The following is a 7,500-nucleotide window of genomic DNA, read 5'->3' on the forward strand; positions in this document are numbered from 1 at the left end:
AAACCATCTAAGAACACCCCATTTATTCATTTAGCCTTTCAGTTCCTCTTATGTAGCAACTACTATGTAAATAATTTTTTCTACCATTGCCATATTTTTTCTTTCATTTTTATTCAATATCTATATGTCACTTCCATTAAGATTGTTGGTTAAGCAATTCTTTCATATCATTCCAACCTTGGCTTTCCCAGAAAATCCTAGTATCCTTCTGGTCTTCTGCACACATCCTGCTACTCTAGCTTTCCTTGTTCTGTGTCTCACCTTGGCTGATGATTGAAGCGGAGCATCCATCAGAGTACCAAATATTAAGAACACATATTCCATATATAACACCAATTTCTACTAGCTTTCTGTGTACTCATCTTACCATCATCTGAAATATATAATTCCAAATCCTTTTAAGGATCTACTCATTCTATTCTCTCACCATCCGTAAAAGTATCCTCTTCTTCCTTGTTGCCATTGACGTTCATAGCTTACTCTTGCTTACTTTTCCCCTAAATCTTCTCCTGCAAACACTTTCGAACTCTTCTGTAATTTACTTCACTGTCCCAGTCACTACTGTATCACCTGAAGATATCAGCCATTCCGCACTCTATTCAGTATCTATCTTTTTATGCGACAAAGTGGCGCCTCTTCGACTTCTCACCTAATTTCATCCACACTCCTGTAAACTATTACATGTTTCACAATCATCAAAATTCTGTTTCATCAGCCTTGGCATATACCCTTAATTCTACACATTCTCAACTTCTTGCACCTTGACTCTATGTCAGTTCTAACATAAGCTTTCTCTAGGGTCATTTCTGTCACATATTTCTCCTTCCCTTTGAATATTTTTTCATCAATGTTTTTTAACAAGCACTTATTACAAAGGCTGTACTAAACCTACAATATTCTTCCCCTGTCAGTCCTTCAGCCACCTGTCCTGCCTTGTCTATCCAAATCCTAAGCCTTTTTCATTCTTATATTTAAATTGACTGCACCTTGATTTTTCAGAAAAGATTCCCAAGACCAAGACCAAATCCAAGACCAACACAATGCTGCCCTCCCCACTGCCCCTGCTGTGATCCATACAACCCTTGTATTTGCTTCGCCCCGTGTCCACCGGTGAGTCATATTAACTTTACTTCTTGTCTTTCAAACCTAGCTGTCAGCAAGTTTTGCCAGTTTCTTTATTACGTCTCCGAATGAAGGTGGACTGTGCACATGTGTCTCTTTGCTAAATTCTCTGTTTGTTCGCAAGATATTTCAAAATGATTTTATGAATCTTAGTTAAATTTTGTCGAGAGATGGGCTGCTGGCCAAAAAAAAAAAAAAAAAGATCCGGACCAGGGAGTGGTTCAGGGATTTTTTTTATATACTGATGCTACTTTGTTATTCTTATTCTTTTTTGTTCGTATCATGTCAATTACTATTATATTTCTTAAAAATGTATCGTCACACACAGTTGGGAATAAAACAGTTCTCCTTTGATTAATAATGTCTTCTGTTTTCTTCCCATTTTACAGAACTATTAGCCTGCTGTCCAGCGATGTCACTGGCTGTATATGGAAGTTCCTTCTTGAGCTGAATATGAAACTGTCAATGGAAACGAAGTGTCTGCGTTTCAAATAATTAAGAGATTTAGCACTTGAATTAGTTTGATTGAAGTTAGCTACCTAATGAAATTGTATATATATATATATATATATATATATATATATATATATATATATATATATATATATATATATATATTGATTATATATAAATGCACATATACTGTACATACATACTGTATGCTTCGTAGTTACAAGCATATCCAAAATAGCGCGAAGAATTCGAGAAGTTAAGAGGGCATTGTGGCTTTTAGAATTACATATGTGTCTGGTAAAAGTGACCAGTAGATTCTACATGTATATTTCAGCCTAAAAAGCAATAAAAACGATTGCCCACTTGGCTATGATGGTGAGGATGGGTCTATTCCAGCTCTAATAAATATATCTGAAAACGACAGGTCTATATATGTACGACAGGTAATAGACTTTTATTCTTCTCCTGGTCAGGTCGGCAACGTGACCTCCTTGTGGTTAAGGTGACCCGGGTTCGTCTCCCGCGACCGGCAAATCACAAGTCTCTTCAATTTCTTGTGTTTGGATGTCACGGCTTCGTAGTTACAAGCATATCCAAAAAAGCGCGAAGAATTCGAGAAGTTAAGAGGGCATTGTGGCTATTAGAATTACAAATGTGTCTGGTAAAGGTCACCAGTAGATTCTTCATATATATATATATATATATATATATATATATATATATATATATATATATATATATATATATATATATATATATATATATATATACATACACATGTGTATGTACGACAGAATTATGATATATAGATGCAGTCCCTTGTTTTGATCCCGGGCAGGGGGCCACATGAAACACGTTTCTTGAAAAACCCACCTTACCTCTGTTGACCTTGGCACTGAATTACGTGCTAGAAGAGGCACAGTCCTGGTTGCATGCAATTGCAGAAACGCTTGAAGGTTAGCTCTGTCTGGAGTAATACCATCATATATATATATATATATATATATATATATATATATATATATATATATATATATATATATATATATATATATATATATATATATATATATTAACTTTATCAATTACACAATTGTTCTGTGCATTAGTAGAATTACTAGAAGGACCTCATTCAAACTGGATGGTATCAAATGGAGTATTTATTCACAAAAAGTTACAAGCTTTCTTGGACAAACAGTCCACATTATCAAGTATCCGTACCGGATACTTGATAATGTGGATTGTTTGTCCAAGTACCGGATACTTGATAATGTGGACTGTTTGTCCAAGAAAGCTTGTAACTTTTTGTGAATAAATACTCCATTTGATACCATCCAGTTTGAATGAGGTCCTTTAGTAATATATATATATATATATATATATATATATATATATATATATATATATATATATATATATATATATATATATAAATATATATATATATATAGATTTTCATATATGCATACGCACACACACACACACATATATATATATACGGAGGAAAACCACATAACATGAGGCTGCCTTGTAACTTTATTGCCGACGTTCCGTAATTTTTGCCATAATCACATCTTCAGGGCTGCATAAAAATAGATAAAATACACTTATAAGCACAGTTTTAGAATAAGAAATAAAAATAAATTACAAATAATAAGCATAAAAGATGAATCAAACACAGCTGACCTAGAGGTGACGCAGCAAAGAACTAAAGAGAAAACAAGGTTAAGATAAACACAGTGGACTTGAAGAAGTCTGAGTGTTAACAGTGGAACCAGGTGTTTATAAATAATGACTCCAGGTTCATTAAGTCTTGAGGACTTTTATTATTACCTGACTAGTAATTCGTCATTCTTCTGATCTATTTATTATGTAAATATAATTAATTAAGGGAACCCTTGAGTTTATGTAATCTTCCCTCACATGAAGAAGGCCCTATGCCACAGTATTTCCATTGATTTATTTGTCTACGGAGTTGCCTTAATCAGTCTATTTAGTCAGGTGTTTTAATAAAATACAGTAGATTTCTTGATGATGTAAAGAACTCCGTGTGATTATCTGTTGCCGCCCAGAATCCCGTAAGTATCAAAGGTATATTCATAGCAATTGGCCGACCTTGCTTGGCATGTAATTGCTTTGCAATTATCAGCAGAATAGCAACTGCTAGTTGGTCTGTATAATTAAGCACACGAGAAGAGCCAGTTCCACAAGTATATTGATTGATAGGTAAATATTTTGTTTAGGTTTATGCTAGGTGCGAAAAGTGACTGCAATCAGTGCTAGGTAATTGATAGACCACGTGCATGTCAATTTAGTTCATGAGATTTTTGTGCTATAGCATGTTAGCTGCATGTTTTAAGAATAAGAAGCTAGGGAGCTACTCAGTCGAAGAGTTAATAAATTGGAATAATGCCCTAATTCCTTCGTCCACGTGATAAGGACAATTGGAAAGTCCTGAATTCCTAAACAGGCACATTATGTAGGCAACCACCAAGGTTTTGATTCCAGCTATTTTTGTATCGCTGGATTTCTCTCTCTCTCTCTCTCTCTCTCTCTCTCTCTCTCTCTCTCTCTCTCTCTCTCTCTCTCTCTCTCTCACTTGATTGATAGGTAAAACTAGGAAGTATTTAGGAATCTAAATTTCTGCTCTCCAGACGAGAGAATAGTATATTCTGACCCGGAATCTTTAATTCCAGACCATGTGGCCCCATCCGTAACCGTCCGCCATCTTTAATTTTGAGTTCCACTGGGAATCCCATTGTTATAAACAAAACATGCACAGCACTCACATATAAATCCCTTTCTTACGCTGGCTAATTTTTATCCATATGTCTGTGCACCTTGCTGCATTTATGAGAGTAAAAATTTTAATTCTTTAATTGAGTCTGATATTCTTTAGCGAGACGGTAGTAGTCCTGTAAATTTATTTTTTGAAGAATATCCGCAAGAATTTCCTCTTTCATTCATTACTGTGGGCTCCCCCAAGCTTGGAAAAAAAGAGTTGCCCAGGCAAGCCAGACAAGAGGGCAAGAGTACCCCCGACCTGCCTGACTCTTTCATTGACGGCAGATGTCATGAGACTAGAGGCAAATGTAACTATTAGTACACGTGCGAGCTAGAATTGTTTTGATAACGGAGAATAACAATTTCTTTCTTCCCCACGCATAACCTCTCGGCAGTCCGGACTGCCCCATGCATGTTAAGATTAAGCAGTTGATCTTACCCTAGTGTGTTGGAGATTTTAACATTTCGATAGGATCAATGTACCATTTTCATCACGAATTTAACAGTGGATGGAAATTTCCTTTACACACCATGAGTGTATAACCCCATAAGCCTTTTATTAGTCCTGCAGCGTCTCTCCGCAAATGAAAATATACATAAAGGCTTATGTTAGCTTGGGCAAATTTTCGTTCATTACGAACGGTTGAGTCTCAGTCTTATTCAGACGTTCCTTACGAACAATTGAGTCTTTTCAGACACCCTGAAATTTGAGTCTTTCAGACACCCTGAAATTTGTCTTTTCAGACAACTTGAGTCTTTCAGACCCCTGGAATTTGAGTCTTATTCAGCCATATTAATTTACGTTCATTTCGAACAACTGAGTCTTTCAGACACCCTGAAGTTTGAGTCTCATTCAGACATAGTAACTTCCGTTCCTTACGAACAACTGAGACTTTCAGACACCTTGAAACTTAAGTCTTTTCAGACAATTTGAGTCTTTCAGACACCCTGAGTCTTTTCAGACATTGAAATTTGAGTCTTTTCAGACAACTTGAGTCTATTCAGACACCCTCAATCTGTTCATTTTGACCAATATTGAATCTCCTCAGACATTTTGAACCTGTTCACTTGAACAGCCCTGAGTCTTTTAGGCATATTGAAACTAGTTCATCACGAAAAAATTTAGGTCTTTCGAGACACCCTGAAATTTGAGTCTTTCAGACACCCTGAAATTCAAGTCTTTTTAGACAACTTGAGTATCAGACACCTGAGTCTTTTCAGACATTGAAATCTGAGTCTTTTCAGACAACTTGAGTCTATTCAGACACCCTCAATCTGTTCACTTTAAACAATATTGAATCTCCTCAGACATTTTGAACCTGTTCACTTGAACAGCCCTGAGTCTTTTAGGCATATTGAAACTAGTTCATCACGAAAAAATTTGGGTATTTCGAGACACCCTGAAATTTGAGTCTTTCAGACATATTGATTATTTAAAGGATCATGCCCATATAAGAGTTATCTCAAGATGTCTACAACATTCAGAGCCCAGCAAAACGAGGACTTCAAGTTCTACATGTCTGCTGGAAAGGATATGGGACAGTCAAGACAAGCCTAGAGGGATTGTGTCCAAAGAGAGTAGACGACGCCAATGCAGAAAGAGAGGCTGATCGAATAGCCTGGGAGAAACGGGAAGAGGCAGAAAGGCAGGAGAAAGAGAAAGAAAGGCAGGAGAAGGAGAAGGAGAGAGAAAAAAGGGAGAAAGAAAGAGCTCATCACCTTGCAATGTCAGCTCAAGGCGTGCACAGCACACCAGCGCCCTCTCCACATTCAACTCATGGCAGTGTAGGCTCTCTCATAAGAAAATGGGATGAAGCTGAGCCTGAAGCCTGGCTTGACCATATTGAAAAGGTCCTGGCAACTTATCAACCCTCTAAGGAAGAAGTGTCTCTGATCCTGGGACGGCACCTTGAAGGGAAAGTTGTCATTGCATTCAATGCTCTCCCACCTGAGGATCAAGGAAATCTTACCCTTGTCTGCCAAGCCATCATAAAGGCTTTTGAGATAACTCCCGACCGTTGGAGGAAAAGGTGGAGAAATGTGCCCAAAGAGTCAGGCCAGACATGGTCTGAGTGGATTTTTAAAAACACCTAAGCTTTAAAACGATGGCTAGAATCTCTCAAAGCCATGATTCAGTGCAGAGGAAATACTCGAACTCTTCCAGCTCAAGGATTTTTTGCATAATGCCCCGCCAGCCCTTGCCTCCCATCTATGTGACAAGGAGCCTAAGACAGTGGTCGAGTGCTGTCATTGGGCTGACATTTGGGATACACATCATCCCCATCTTAGTTCCTATTGACAGAAATTATATCCATCCTCGCCTGCCTCAACCAACTCCCAGCAACCTCTCAAAAATGGGCACCCCATAAGAAACCAGTGTGTTGGTATCGTAAAAGAACAGGGCACCCCACTGAACAGTCTGCTTGAAGGCTGAGAATCAGCCGGAAAATCCCTCTACATCCTCAAATGGGAGAACACCCCAACAAGCCACGCCTAGGTCATGGACGAAAGGTAAAGGGCCTGCTCCCTGCAGTAGGACAGTGCCAGGTAAAGATTATAGCCAGACTTATTGCCCTGCTTGCAAAATCTATTTGCCCAATGGGCAAAATGCCCTAATAATAATAAGTCAAGTACGCCCGCCCTTGCCTTGGTAAAAGAGATTGGTATGCAGTCTGCTGGCACTATCTATGCAATATCTGACACATCTATGAGAGTCGAAGAGAACCTTAATTAGGTGCTTAAGGCATGCTATGCAAGTCCAAAATTGCATTCTGGGCAAGTTGTTTATTTATACTCATAGCTTCTGCTGTTTGCAAACTGGAACCAGGCTTCTCTATGAGCGATGTCTGTGCTTTCTAAAAAGAAGAATTACCATAGTGCACAGTGATTGTGCATAGAGAAGCCTGGTTCCACAGATTGCAAATAGCAGAAGTTGTAAGTATAAGTCTATAACAGGCTGCCCTTAATATACAGAGGAACTCGGGTTTCATCGTAACTTCTTCAAGAAAGCCATAAGACGACTGTGACAGTTTGAAAGGAGACATGAGCAACAGAACAACCCTGGACACAACTACTGACTATGAAACAAATCATGACTATTGGCCAGCGACAGGAATCACACCCTTGCCCATGTCCTTTGCT

The 7,500-nt window shown here is 38.1% G+C and overlaps 1 long non-coding RNA gene across 1 annotated transcript; it reads left to right on the plus strand.

Annotated features, from left to right (window-relative positions):
- LOC136854788 (uncharacterized) lies at positions 1-1,638 on the plus strand. The gene is made up of 2 exons (XR_010857799.1): positions 1-1,110; positions 1,512-1,638. It is a non-coding gene; the product is annotated as an uncharacterized lncRNA (long non-coding RNA).
- The last annotated feature ends 5,862 nt before the right edge of the window (positions 1,639-7,500 follow it).

Source organism: Macrobrachium rosenbergii, chromosome 30 (assembly GCF_040412425.1).
Source record: "Macrobrachium rosenbergii isolate ZJJX-2024 chromosome 30, ASM4041242v1, whole genome shotgun sequence".
Taxonomy (NCBI): Eukaryota; Metazoa; Arthropoda; class Malacostraca; order Decapoda; family Palaemonidae; genus Macrobrachium; species Macrobrachium rosenbergii.